The sequence below is a fragment of the Cornus florida genome, unplaced genomic scaffold (genome assembly GCF_030987335.1).
Source record: "Cornus florida cultivar Cherokee Brave unplaced genomic scaffold, ASM3098733v1 CherokeeBrave_3.0.0_Hap2_Chr01, whole genome shotgun sequence".
In the NCBI taxonomy this organism is placed as follows: domain Eukaryota; kingdom Viridiplantae; phylum Streptophyta; class Magnoliopsida; order Cornales; family Cornaceae; genus Cornus; species Cornus florida.
This window is the reverse complement of record NW_026775571.1, coordinates 54762701-54775443: the sequence shown is the minus strand read 5'-3', so window position 1 is coordinate 54775443 and position 12743 is coordinate 54762701.

Below are 12743 nucleotides of genomic sequence, written 5' to 3'. Positions count from 1 at the left end.
TAAACCCAATTTTCGCGATTTGGGAGCCCAAATACACCGAGCGGTCCCAGAATGATTCACAGGCTGACTCGCACAAAAGTACAAGCCCTAGCCTTATCGCAATTTTTTTTTTTTTTTTTTTTGCCAAATGGCATGTTTTTGACGCTGGCTTTTAAAAAAAAAAAAAAAAAAAAAAAAAAAAACCCTCAAATATTGGTTATTTTGGGCTCTTTTTTAAAAATAATAAAATAAAATTCATTTAATAAAAAATAATAGTCCTTATACACTGTTTGTCCAATAAAAAAATTGATTTGAAACAAAAATAAATTTAAAAACCTTTTTTTCCCTTAAAAATTAATTTTTTTAACTTTTTTTGCTTTAATTTTTAAAAATCTGCCACAACCTGCACTTGTGGCAGTTAAGGCACTGCTTGGCTGACACAAACAGTGCCTTAATGGCTAAAAAAAAAAATTTAAATCAATTTTTAAAAAAAAACTTTTAAAAATTCATTTATCTTCTATAAATACCCCTACTCCAACCACCATTCATCTCACATCTAACATATCTCTACTATTTACCATTCGAGCTACTTCATCTTCTATTTTCTCAATCTTAGTTATCATTTTCAAACTTTATCCGATCCCACAGATTCTCGATCAAGTAACTCCCAACCTTCCACACAACAACCGATTATCCGAATTCTAAATTGGTCCACGATCGAAAATGAGGCTTTATGTTGGGCGTAGATGTCCATTACCTCCGATGTGATTACAGGGGCAAATCAATTTAAGAAGAAATTATGGGAGTGAATGTAATTTCCTGGATTTTTTCGAATTTTGCTATATTTTTCTTTTATTTATTCTTTGTGCCTCGTTTTACATGCCATACGGGCCCCGAGGGCCGTTTAAGTCATTTTATCAAGCCGAGAGTTTTAGAAATATTTTTTTTTATTTTTTTGAAGCCAATTGCAAGTGACGGGATTAATTGTAGAGTTTTTTTCGAAACTCGGGACAACTTTCGGGCTCGGGAACTTCTCCCGGTTTTCTCATTTCAAATGAGGGGAATTGTAAATATTTCACACACATATACATATGCATATATATCTATACATTGAAGTAGATATTTTGGGGATATAGATGTCATTGCATTGGAAGGGAAAGGGCAAAGGAGTAACTTTGCCAAAGAGTTAGTAACTATTGACACTTGGCAAGTGTTGGACCACTCTTTCAAATGCAAGACCAAACCATTCCCCTTTCCTTTCCCATTTTCAGTCAAGGCTCTCTCTCTAGTTCTTCTTCTTCTCTTTTTATATCTATATACGCAATGCTTTAAGGCCATTTTTGAGGGGTTTAGGTTACGATTTTGCTAAAGCCATGGAAGGAGAAGTTGATAAGCTTGGCAAATGCTACATTCTGAGACCATTGAAGCTAGGGCTTGGGGAATTTTGAATTTGGCTTAGCCTTAGGACTTGTTTAGCTAGCACACTTAAGGTATGTATTTCTGATGCTTCAAACTTTGTCTTTTATTGAGTATTCACGCTATGATTTCAATTAACTTCATTCTTAAATGTGCGATTATGAACTAAAGTGGTGATGTGTTGATATGTGAAAGCATGCTAGTAAATGAAGTGAAATTGTATTCTCTTCCACGTTAACGAGGTGTATAATATTGCTCTAGAATGAAATTAGTTGGAATATGAATGCTAGCATGGTTGTGATGATGTGATTTTTATGAAGAGCATGTTTGTTATTGAATTAAATGAAGAATGCTATGAATGTGGTTATATTGTAGAAAATGTCATGTATGTGCTCATCTTTTAGAGAATGTCATGATTATGCCATTGTTATTATGCGAAAGAAATTGAGGTGCAATTAATGAAATCAAATTATATGCATAGCATGGCGGAAGGTTGAATGAGAAAAGGCATGAAATGAATTTTTATAAAATAAACCGGATTTTGCGAGTCCAGTGCTAACTTGACCTAGAGGGTGCGCGTGCCGGTTTAAGACGTGAAAAGTTGATTATTAGGCCCCAATTGATTGCCGGATTTGGAGCTAGGGATAGTAACTTAATCTTGCCTAGGTAAAGTCGGTTAGCAGTTTTTAAGTGTGAGTTAGGGTTGGTAGAAACCAGGTTCGGGGACGGTTGTGCATTACATTACATTTCTATGTAATATTCTGGTGATTTGTGATTTGAATGTGATAAAATTTTCCTAGGTATGATCCCGATTTCTCTTTATCCCTAATGTGTGATATGTGTCTCAAGAGAGTCCAAAGTTGATACCTTAGAAATCTTCTACTAAACCTCTGTGTTTACCCATTCCTTTAACATTTTTCAAGTTATGGCAAAGACGTGGTTAATGACGAACCCTTACAAGTTTAGTTAGGGTTGATGAATGTATTTTTGTAAACTTTTGTAACTAATGTTTAGTTGATATGTATTATTTTGTAAAGCATTGTAATTGAGGCATTAAGGGCCTTAGATTTGTAATTATATTCTTTTGGACATGTAATACCTATTGTAAACACTCATTTGTGACCTAATGAATGAGGTGGAATGTTTGAGAATGAATTTAAATTTACAAAGGGGATCTTATGTTAATTGCATATACAAGCGAAGTATTTTCGGTCATGGAGACCTTGCAATGGTAGCTATTGTAATATTTTTTATTTTTTCCATTTTTCATTTTCTGAAATTTTTTTATTTTTTCGAGGGTATTTTTGTCTTTTCTTTTTTGCGTGCCGGACACCGTGGGGTGTGCCGGGTGTGTCAGAGTATTGATTAGGATATTTCCTTGAGTTTAGAACTCTTGGAAATGCATTAATTGCCATTTCGGCATTTTTTTATTTTTCAGGCTGGGAGGTCCCAGGTGGGACCCGTTATTAAAGTCGTTGAGCATGGGGATTTTATTTTGGGTTCAGTGCATATCATACATCATTATTTTTTGCTCATTTACTTGGTTACATGTTTATTTTGTGGATGTTAATTGGTTAGTGTAGATATATATATATATATATATATATATATATATATATATATATATATATAAAACAAAATTTTTATTTTTCTGTTGAGCCCACTTTGACTTGGTCATTATAATGACCAATGGTCATTTTGCAGACCATTTTCATTCTCTCTCTCTCGTCAATTTCTTTTCTCTCCCTCTGTGACTTCTTCTTCTTCTTCTTCTTCTTCTTCTTCTTCTTCTTCTTTTCACCATTCAAAGCTTGATCTTGCCATAACCTTTGGGAATTTGGTATTGTCGCTTAATGCAAAGTTGGAGAGTTCGTCGAGTCCGTCATTTTGATCGGAGCCAATCTCCGTTTGGCCACTAATTGGGAATTCAAAAATTGGGCATTTTTAGGACTTTTTCCCCAATTTAAGGTAGGGGTGCTATAACCCACAATTTCTTTAATTATAGTAATTTTCTACCTTAAATTTGTTCTCAAACATGTTTAACTTTAGTATTTGACTTATGATGCTTAGTGTTTATGTGATGATTTGATTTATGTGAATATTTGTCCTAAATTCTTGTTTTTTTATGTTAATGTGATGAAATACAATTCAAAGTATGCTATGATATGTTCAAAGTGTTTAAATTGTTTATTTAAAAGCATGAAATATAAGTATGTGGTTGGACTTGGTGACTTATGTGAGATTTTCATTGTTGGCATAGTGAGTATGAAGTATGAAGCATTCATGCATTCATTGGGAAGGAAAAAGGGAAAAAGTGTTTTAAAAACAAATGAAATTGTTTTGGAAAAAAAATGTTTTCGAAAAGTATTTGCGAAAACCGAACGCCTAGGAGTCGTCTAGTGGTCCACGACGTTAGTATGGTCTAGAGGGGACTAGGGAAAGACCCTACCGTGGTTGAGCTACCTAGGCCGGATACGAAGCCTTGGAGTTGCCTTATAGTCGTGAATAGTTAGCCAATCCTTCTCTCGTGACGCCTTAGAGTCAACTTGGGTCGGATTGCACTAACGATTTGGAAAGGTAAAACGGTATTGTTTCACAAATGGGGAGCAACATTTCATAGCATGGCATATATTGCACACTTGGTAATCGGATGACTTGTGTATGTATTTGTTGATATTATTACTGTTTTACTTGCTTCCCAAGGCATGATCTCGTTCACTTGTATTATATTCCTTATATGGGTTCACGGGGTCGTAAAAGGTATGTCTTAGACACTTCTAACTGAGCAGTTGGCTCACCCCATTACTTTAATATTTTCAAGACACGGGAAAGAGGTGGCAGAAGACGATCCACCACAAGTTTAGACGGGATTGGAGATTTATATTTTGCTATCTTTTGTAATTGAACTTTAATATTTTGTAAATATAATCTTGACTATTTTGTAAAACTGTAGTTTAATTTGTATAATGTTGTAAGTTATGGACTTTTAATTTTAGCTATATTTTATGGACTGTAACTTGATGTAATTAAAGTGCGTTCCTTGTAAAAGATTATGGGACTAGGTAGTGGACTGGTGTTTCCATGTTTGGATGAGATAAAGGAACGAGACTCTTTTTATATGTATGTGTTGATTTTGGGAATGTTGTATATTATTTACATTATGCGTTGGGACAGGATAGAGTAGTTTTAAGGCCAAGTGAGACCATTGCATTTTATATGTATTTCAGCAGGTCGTAGTAGGAATTTTTCTGCAAAGGTCATGCCGAATTTATTTATTTATTTATTTATTATTTTTGGTACTGTCAACTGGCATCTTTTTTTTTTTTGGTGGTTACAAATTTGGTATCAGAACAATGGTTCGAATACCATTAGGACGACGGGTAGAGGCCTACCTAGGATTGCATGGGAAGTTGAATTGCATATTTATATGCTTATGTGTTAAGGTATTTAATTGTTTGAAAAGCATGTTAAGGGTATTTTGTCTTTTCTCGTTTTGCGTGTCGAACACTGTGGGGTGTGTCAAGTGTATTAAAGTGTTAATTGGGACATTTTCTTGAGTTCAGAATTCTTGAAAATACATTGGTTGCCATTTCGGCATTTTTTTTTTCATTTCTCAGGTCGGGAGTTCGCAGGTGGGACCCGTTATCGGAGTCGTTGAGTACGAGAATTTTATTTTGGGTTCATTACATATCATACATCATTATTTTGTGCTCATTTACTTGGTTACATGTTTATTTTGTGGATATTAATTGGTTAGTGTAGATATATATATTTATATATAATGTAAAAGAAGATTTATATTTTTTTACTGGGCCCACTTTGACTTAGTCATTTTGCAGACCATTTCCATTTTCTCTCTCTCGTCAATTTCATTTCTCTCCCTCTGTGACTTTTTTTTTTTTTCTTTTTCTTTTTCTTTTCACCATTCAAAGCTTGATCTTGCCATACCTTTTAGGAATTTGGTATTGCCGCTTATGGCAAAGTTGGAGAGTTCATCGAGGCCGTCGTTTTGATCGGAGCCAATCTCTATTTGACCACCAATTGGGAATTCAAAAATTGGGCATTTTTAGGGCTTTTTCACCAATTTGAGGTATGAGTGCTTTAACCCACAATTTATTTAATCCTAGTGAATTTTCTCCCTTAAAATTGTTCTCAAGCATGTTTAATTTGAGTATTTGACTTATGATGTTTAGGGTTTATGTGAATATTTGGCCTAAGTTCATGTTCTTTATGTTAATGTGATGAAATATATTTCAAAGTATGCTATGATATGTTCAAAGTATTTAAATTGTTTATTTGAAAGCATGAAATATAATTATGTGGTTGGACTTGGTGACTTATGTTAGATTTTCATTGTTGGCATAGTGAGTATGAAGCATGAAGCATTCATGCATTCATTGGGAAGGAAAAAAGGAAAAAATGTTTTAAAAATAAATGAAATTGTTTTGGTAAAAAAAAAAAAGTTTTCGAAAAGTATTTGCAAAAACCGGGCGCCTAAGAGTCGCCTAGTGGTTCACTGCGTTAGTGTGGTTTAGAGGGGACTAAGGAGAGACCCTAGCGTGGTTGAGCTACCTAAGCCGGATACGATGACTTAGAGTTGCCTTGTGGTCGTGGATAGTTAGTCAATCCTCCTCTTGTGACGCCTTGGAGTCGCCTTGGGTCGAATTACACTAACAGTTTAGAAAGGTAAAACGGTATTGTTTCAGAAATGGGGTGCGACATTACATGGCGTGGCATATCATTGGCATATATTGCACACTTGGTAGTCGGATGACTTATGTATGTATTTATTGATATTATTACTATTTTACTTGCTTCTTGAGGCATGATCCCGTTCACTTATATTCTATTCCTTATGTGGGTTCACGGGGTCATAAAAGGTGTGTGTAAGTGCAAATTTTTACACCCGAACACTTAAAGAAAATATTAATCTAAAAAATCAAGAACAAGAAAAAGCTTAAATGAATCAGACAATAAAGGAAGTGTTTTCAGTGGAATTCGATGATCTTTTCCTTCTCATTCATCTCCTATTTATATGCCTTTACAGAGCTCTTTATGGAGCAGTTACTAACGGTTTTCAGTGGTAGGCATTCATAATGCCTTTATTGCATGCCATTTACTTCATTGTGGGTGTTACACAGTTTTGGATGTAAATGGGAGTTACAAAGTTTGAATATAAATGGGTTGGGCCGCTTTTTTGGCCTGTTGCTTTTATCGAATGGGCTGTATTTAGCCAAGTGGGCCGTTTTGGCCTCCCTAAGGCCCTTTTTGATCGGGCTCCAGAGCCGTGTGGGCTGATTAGGCTTGCTTCTTTATATTTGTTCTGCGAACACGTGGCATGTTATGATCAGTGGGGAAATTCTCGTCCACACTTTGCCCCCAATTCCATTTATGAATTAAATTCATGTATGGAATTGTAATTATTTTTGGAAGTGGAGAAGTTTCTATGGCTGTTACTGCTTATCATCGTCAATTGGTCTCTAAGATTTGGGGTTTTGCGCTTGCCTCTTCGTGATCCGTCTTATACTTGCAATATATTGGACACTTTCTGTTGTTTACACTAGCAATCAAGTCTTAGCTTTATGCGAAAAGACCTACCTGCTACTCCTCAGTAATCCCTTAGGGTTAAGGTCAGTAAATTTCTCTTAGGGCGCGATCAGTTTTCGGACTCTTGAGGTCCGAAGATAAATGTAATTACTCGGCAGTTCCTTGTGTCTTAGAGGAATTTTTTGAGGTCCGAAGATAATTTTATTCCTCTTTGTAGCTCGTTGTGCCGTAGAGGAAATTTGAATTCCTCGGACTCTTGTGGTCCGAAGACGAATTTTATTCCTCGGCAGCTCTTTATGTCTTAAAGGAATTTAAAGTCCTCGAACTCTTGGGGTCCGAAGACGAATTTTATTCCTCGGCAGCTCTTTGTGCCTTAGAGGAATTTGAAGTCCTCCGACTCTTGGGGTCGGAAGATGATTTTATTCCTCTTTGTAGCTCCTTCTGCCGTAGAGGAAATTTGAAATCTTCGGACTCTTGAGGTCAGAAGATAAATTTTATTCCTCGGCAGCTCTTTGTGCCTTAGAGAAATTTGAAGTCCTCGAACTCTTGGGGTCCAAAGACGAATTTTATTCCTCGGCAGCTCTTTGTGCCTTAGAGGAAATTGATGTCCTCGGACTCTTGGGGTCCGAAGATGATTTTATTCCTCTTTGCAGCTTGTTGTGCTATAGAGGAAATCCTCGGACTCTTGGGGTCCGAAGACGAATTTTATTCCTCGGCAGCTCTTTGTGCCTTAGATGAATTTGAAGTCCTCAAACTCTTAAGGTCCAAAGATGATTTTATTCCTCTTTGCAGCTCGTTGTGCCGTAGAGGAAATTTGAAATCCTCGCACTCTTGTGGTCCAAAGGTAACTCTTTGTGTCTTAGAGGAATTTTAAGTCCTCGGACTCTTACGGTTCAAAGATGAATTTTATTCCTCAGCAACTCTTCGTGCCTTAGAGGATTTTGAAGTCCTCGGACTCTTGGGGTTTGAAGACGAATTTTATTTCTCAGCAGCTCTTTGTGCCTTAGAGGAATTTGAAGCCCTCGGACTCTTGGGGTCCAAAGATGATTTTATTCCTCTTTACAGCTCGTTGTGCCATAGAGGAAATTTGAAATCCTCGAACTCTTGAGGTCTGAGGACGAATTTTATTCCTCGGCAGCTTTGTGCCTTAGAGAAATTTGAAGTCCTCGAACTCTTGGAGCCTTCGCTTATTTCGCGATCGGCTCTTGGGGCCGTTTGGCTTTTTAGGACTTGAGCAGTTTTACTGGTTAAACCTGATTGGGCTTTCGGCTTTTGGGGCCTTCGCCTATTTTGCGATCGGCTCATGGAACTGTCCAGCTTTTTTGTACTTAGCCAAATCTTTATAAGATTTGGTCTAGTATGACGTTCGGCACTTGGGGCCTTTGCCTCTTAATGCGGTCGGCATTTGGGGTCGTCCGGCTTTTTTACACTTGGCCAAATCTTTGGAAGATTTGGTCTAGTATGGCGTTCGGCACTTGGGGCCTTTGCCTCTTGGTACGGTCGGGACTTGGGGCCGTCCGGCTTTTTTGTACTTAGCTAAATCTTTGGAAGATTTTAGTCTAGTATGGCGTTCGACACTTGGGGCCTTTGCCTCTTGGTGCCATCAGCACTTAGGGACGTCTGGCTTTTTAATACTTAGCCAAATCTTTAGAAGATTTTGGTCTAGCATGGCGTTTGGCACTTGCGGCCTTTGCCTTTTGGTGCGATTGGCACTTGGAGCCGTTCGGCTTTTTTGTACTTAGCTAAATCTTTGGAAGATTTTGGTCTAGTATGGCGTTCGGCACTTAGGGCCTTTGCCTCTTGGTGCGATTGGCACTTGGGGCTGTCCGGCTTTTTTATACTTAGCCAAATCTTTGGAAGATTTTGGTCTAGTGTAGCATTCGGTAGTTGGGGCCTTTGCCTCTTGGTGCGATCGGCACTTGGGGCCATCCGGCTTTTTTATACTTAGGCAAATCTAGTATGGCGTTCGGCACTTAGGGCCTTCGTCTATTTTGCGATCGGCTCTTGGGGCCATTCGGCTTTTAAGGATTTGAACAGCTCTACTGGTCAAGCTCGATCAGGCGTTTGGCTCTTGGGGCCTTCGCCTGGGGTTTGCCTGAATTCTATTGTGTCAAAACCTTTTGCCAGTTTATCCACTTCTTCTTTGTATGCGCTTATCCTTTCTTCCCTTAGGGTGTATTCACCTGTCACTTGTTTAGTAACGAGTTGTGAATCACTAAAGGCTAGAAGATGTTTTTCCTGAAGCTCTTTAGCCAACCTTAGTCCTGCCAGGAGTGCTTCATACTCTGCTTTTGTGGCAGGGAACTCTAATCAAATTACTTGATGAAGTCTAGTCCTCTCGGGGGTTACGATCTCCAGTCCTGCTCCTGCGCCATTCTGGCTTGAGGAACCATCTATGAATAATTTCCAGAGGGGATTTTTCTGTAATTTGTTGCTCTTCTCCTAGATCAATTTCCAAGAGGAAATCTTTGACCACCTGCCCCCTTTTTTTTTGCGGTGCAAAGTTCATATCGTATGTCAAATGAGCTTAACTCAATTGCCTACTTATTCTTCCTGAGATATCAGGCTTGTTTAGGATTGCTCTGATCGGATGTGTCGTGGGGATGATTATCCGGTTGGCTTTGAAATAGTGTCTGAGCTTTCTTTTTGCTTAGATTAAGGCAAGGGTGACTTTTCCTGCCGCTGAGTATCTGCTTTCGGAGTTCGTCACAGTTTTGCTTGAGTAAAAGACAGGGTGTTTTTTTTTTTTTTACTTACCTCTATAACCAAGGCCGAGCTGGTTGCTAACCGAGATACTGCTAGGTATAAGTACAATGTTTCATCGAGTGTAGGAGCGGATAGAATGGGCGAACTGGTCATGTATTTCTTAAGTTTTATGAGAGCCTCCTGTTGTTCTGCCTCCCATATTTCACCCTTATTTGCTTTTATGGCATCGAAGAACGGTTTACACTTGTCTGATAATCTGGATATGAAACGACTAAGGGCTGTTATTCGCCCGGTGAGGACTTGGACGTCCTTCATGGTCTGAGGCTCCTTGCTTTGGAACAGCTTGGTTAGCTGAGTGGGGCTCATTTCTATTCCCCTCTTGTTCATTAGGTGGCCTAGAAACTGGCCTGAGGATACCACGAATGAACATTTTGCTTGATTCAGCATCATCTTGTTTTTCCTGAGAGTGTCAAACACATCTTGTAGGTGCTGTAAATGATCTTTCTTCTCTTTGCTCTTTACTACCATGTCACCTATGTAAGCCTCGACCGTTCTCCCGATTTGCTTTTCGAACACTCTTTTAATCAACCGCTGATAGGTTGTTCCTGCGAAGGGCATTACCTTATAGCAGTAGGTACCTCATTCGGCGATGAAAGAGGTCTTCTCTTTATCCAAAGGGTCCATCGGGATTTGGTTATAACATGAGTAAGCATCAAGAAAAGTTAGTCTTTTATACCCACTTGTAGCATTCACCATTTGATCGATCTTCGGGAGTGGGAAGCTGTCTTTGGGGTACGCTTTATTCAGGTTGGTGAAATCAATGCACACCCTCCATTTGCCATTCTCCTTTTGGACAACGACTATGTTTGTGAGCCATTGTGGATAATGGACTTCCCGAATGAATCTCATTTTTAGGAGTTGGTCAACCTCCTCTGCAATGATTCTATTCTTTTTTGGGGCGAACCGCCTTTGTTTTTGTTTCACTGGGCGAAAGCTTGGATCCACATTCAGCTTGTGCCATATCACTTTGGGGCTGATTCCTGGCATGTCCCACAAATATATCTGCGTTCTGCCTTAGGACTTTTGTTAATTCGTCCTTCTTTTCGGGTGACTGGAGGGCCCCAATGTAAGTTATTTATGTTCTTTCACCGCGATGTACTGCTTCTAGGGTTCTTCGGTCTGGCGTTCTTCCTCGGGTTCCTCATTCTCTTTTGGAGTAGAGGAGCTCGGTAATTACTATTTTAGTACTTGCTTCCCCTTGTTATCTGGTTGGATTGTGGTATAGTAACATTTTTTAGCTGCCACCTGATCTCCCCAAATATCGATTATCTCTCGCCTGTTGGGGTTCATGCATCTTATGACCTGGTGCAGAATTGATGGGACTCATTCCATTCGGTGGATCCAACTTCTACCTCTGAGCAGGTTGTAGGTCGGATGAATGTCCACGATCATAAAATCCTTCTTCAAGGTTCTTTTGGCTGCAGAGACTGTTAGCGTAATCACACCAATAGGCTCTACCATTTCCCATCAAATCCTTCCAATGGGTTCCCAGTGGGTCGAATCTATTCCAGATTGAGTTTCAGCTGGTCGAATGTCCACTTGGTTATGATGTTGGTGTTACTGTCGGGATTAATGAGTACAGTTTGCTACCAACAGACTAATCACCAAGAGGATCTTCGTATGGGCGCTGCACCCTTCGTAGGTCCTTTTTATGAAAGGAAATTTGTGCCACATTCAATTGGTTTTCTACCGAATTAATTTCCTCAATCCTTCGCATTTTATAGGCCTGCTTGAGTTTAAGCCTGTAAGAGTTTTCAGGCTACTTGTCTTCTTTTGGATGGCCATGAATTGTGTTAATGACCCGTACGGGTTGATTATCTCCCACAGCCCTTGGAACCAGTCTGGCACGTTCAGTTTGCCTCGGACGACTTGAATCAGCTAGATACTCAGCTAATTTACCTTTGGCTATAAGGGTTTCCACCTCTCTTCTCAGACTCCTGCAATCATTGGTTAAGTGTCTAAAATCACTATGGAAAGTACAATGCTTACTTTGGTCCCTTTGATCCATTGGTTGTCTGATAGGTGGAGGGAGTGGAAAGAGTTTCTTTGCTTTGGTTGTCTGATAGGTGGAGGGAGTGGAAAGAGTTTCCTGATACAGCCTTGTTAGTGTGACCTTGAAAGGTGTGACTTTCTTGGCTGTCGATGCTCAGGGATTCCCTCTGAGCTCTTAAGCTGTTCAGGCATTCCTTCGGTCAGTTTTCCACCGTAACCAGGGTCGCCCTCTACTGTCTGATCATCTCATTTTCTTCGAGCTTGATGTAATTCTGCGCCCTTGCTTTCAATTATGACATGTCTGTCAGTGTTTTCTTCAGAAGAGAAGAATGAAAATGTGTGCCCTGTATCATAGCTATTTTGAATGCTTCAATAGTTATTGCTTGATTGCAATCGGAAATTTTTGAGGATTTCATGCTGAATCGGGTGAGGAAAGCCTGGAGACCCTTTGATGCGTTCATCTATTTCGTTTCACAACTTGGCAATCACGTCATTTTTTGGCAATTGTTGGTCCCTGCCTGGGACACAAGAACTTTTTTTTCCCGACTTGGTATGATCTTCGGAGGCGGGTTATTCTGTGGTTCGTAGCCCCCCCAACAAGTAATCTACCAGGACGTGAGATTGGCTCGTTGTATCTCCACCCTCATTCCCGTCCACAGTGTCATGTTGGACATTATGTTATTGTCGAGGGGCCTACTGCAGTGGCGAAGGGTTGTTGGGTCCAGGTACCACCGGTGGATCCACTGGGTCGTTCTGACGCTCTGGTTGAGGGGCGACCGGTGGATCCATTGGGTCATTCAGACACTCTAGCTGAGGGGCGATCGGTGGTCCATTAGGTTGTTCGAACGTTCTAGTTGAGAGGCGACCGGTGGATTTATTGGGTCGTTCGAACGCTCTGGCTGAGGGGCGATCGGTGGATCCATTGGGTCGTTCAGACGCTCTGGTCGAAAGGCGATCAGTGGATTTATTGGGTCGTTCGAACGCTCTGGCCGAGGGGCGATCAGTGGATCTATTGGGTCGTTCGGACGCTCTGGCTGAGGGGC